This window comes from Nannospalax galili, unplaced genomic scaffold (genome assembly GCF_000622305.1).
Source record: "Nannospalax galili isolate Female #2095 unplaced genomic scaffold, S.galili_v1.0 scaffold1097, whole genome shotgun sequence".
NCBI classification, from domain to species: domain Eukaryota; kingdom Metazoa; phylum Chordata; class Mammalia; order Rodentia; family Spalacidae; genus Nannospalax; species Nannospalax galili.
Window position 1 is genome coordinate 1,318,614 of NW_008340640.1, and position 2,280 is coordinate 1,320,893.

The 2,280-nt window shown below is 42.6% G+C and overlaps 1 protein-coding gene across 1 annotated transcript in view; it reads right to left on the reverse strand.

The window, feature by feature from the left end:
* Rab27b (RAB27B, member RAS oncogene family) overlaps nt 1–2,028 on the reverse strand; it is a 169,659-nt gene extending 167,631 nt beyond the window's left edge. Inside the window, exons 1-2 of the mRNA XM_008835672.3 lie at nt 1,927–2,028; nt 1,758–1,832 (exon numbers count right to left, since the gene is read on the reverse strand). The gene's annotated coding sequence lies outside the window, so the exon portion shown is untranslated. The remainder of the gene's footprint in view (nt 1–1,757; nt 1,833–1,926) is intronic.
* Between the last annotated feature and the right edge of the window lie 252 nt (nt 2,029–2,280).

Below are 2,280 nucleotides of genomic sequence, written 5' to 3' on the forward strand. Positions count from 1 at the left end.
TTTTTTTTTTTTTTCTTGTTATGGCCAGTGAATACATTGGCCAAGATGATGAAATCACAGTCAGAGGACAAGACATTCATATATTTAAACAGTTCTTTTCCTTTACTTCTTAAACAGAATCTTACACATACATACACATGTACATATGTACATGCATGCCTCTGGTCAAAAATGAAAAGATGTTTTTAGTGAGATTTCTGGGGCACTAGATTTGTCATTTTGTTTTTTGAGGCAGACTCTCACCATGTAGCCCTGGCTGACTTGAAATGCACTATAAAGACCAGGCTGGCCTCAAACTGTGGTAATCCTCCTGCTTCTTGCCTCCTAAGTGTTGGGATTACTAGAATACGCCACCAGGCATGGTAGATTTTGTGTTTTTTGTTTTGCTTGTTTGTTTTTGTTTCATTTTTGCTTGTTTGGTTTTTTGGGGGGTTGGGGGGTTTTGGGGGTTTTTTTCTTTTGAGACAGGTTCTCCCAAGTAGCCCCAGCTGGCCAGAAACTTGCTTTGTAGACCAGGCCAGGGCTGGCCAGAGATCCACCTGCATCTGCCTTCTGAGTGCTGGGATTAAAGGCATGCACCACCACCCCCGGCCCCATAAATAAAATATTTTTAATAAAATAAAAATAAAGTATAGAACAATGCAGTAAGACATAGCCAGTCCCCAGAGGCCCCCCCCCTCTCGTCAAATACAGTTTTAAGAGAACTATAGCCATATTTTCAAAGATTTTCTAAACATTTGAAATCTCATCTAGGGTATTTTAATATATCATATATAAGGAATCTAAATATATAAATTTTTGATCCCCTAAGAGGATTTTAAAAGTTCCTTAAAAAGTAATTTTCAGTCAAGTCCCTTACAATACTAGTGTCTTACACAGGGTTATTTTCTTTCCTCGGATAATTTTCAATGGCAGATTTGTCTTAAAACCCATGAATTGACATTTAATAGACTTAATATGTTATACATCTATGAATGGATTTGCTACAGTGAGTATAAGACACACATTTTGATAGATCACTGAACTGATAATATCTAATGGTTTAACAAGATCTTAAAGTTTTCAGAGTTTTAATGCCTAAAATTGGCCCTGGGGCCCTGGAAAGTCCTCATCAATAGACTTGTAAAGTATTTAGAGAAAATTTCCACTTTTCTTAGTGAAACCTTGCTCCTTTCCATTTCTTATCAGCAAACTAATTTCTTACCATACCTGACCAGATTTACAGAGAACAGCATTTTAAACTGCTGGTTTTTCATATGCTTCGATGTGCAATTTGCTAATCATAGTGTTGAGTAGTGTCATCAAGAGAAAGCGAAGTAAGTGGCTTAATTCTGGGAGTGGGGAATGGCTTAGCAGCTTTCAGAAAGTCCATGTTTTTGAGTGTCTGGACTGCAGACATAAGGAAGCAAAGACACCTACATTGCACCTTGCAGTGATTAGAGAGGACTGTCCCTGAGCTTTGAAAACAAACAGTAGAAACCAAACAAGGGATCTGCAGCCCTGAGCAAAGTCACTTTCCTATCCAAACTGTGTGCAAACCACAGGCTGTAGAAAGGAACCCGGCCACTCCAAAGAGGAGTTTCAGGCCCATCCCTTGAGGTTGCTGTCAGTCCCCCCCCCCCCGTCACCCCCCCGCACCTTGCTCTTCCTTCATGAATGAAACATGCAGATGAAACCTCACATTGGTCCTTCAACGAAGGAGATGGTGGAGGGACATAGCACAGCCATCACTAGAGATCTGAGAGCCAGGTACTTACACTGCCAAATGCCTCCAGATCACAGTCTCTGGGAATAGCTAGCCCATTTCTTTATAGCACTGTTGCTTCCATCCGCTGTGGAGATTAGCATAAAATAATAGAGTAAACCGGTTAGTGCTGGACAGCCCTGCAGAGCATCAGATTACGCGAATACTAAAGGCACACTGACCGTGCAAGAGCTGAGTGCTATGTAGATAGTCAATATCCTTCTCAACCGCAAAGGCGGGACGGTGCCGCTCCTCGGTGCCCGCTGCTCTCTTCTTGTGTAACAGCAAAGGCGGCTCAGTCCTGACAGGCGTTGCAGATGGCGTCTGGGCGGTCCTAGTGCCTGCTCAGGCTAGCAGACTAGGAGTTTCCACAGGGCCTCCCTGCTGGTCCCTTAGAGTGGATGCCACCAGGAGTTTTTCAGGGGTATCATCTGATTAAGCACCAGTACAGTGGGGGCTGTTTAGGAAGGATGCTAATAGTTTGCTAATGCCCTCCAGACTCTGCAGTTGTAAACAGAAAGGATATAGATGACATC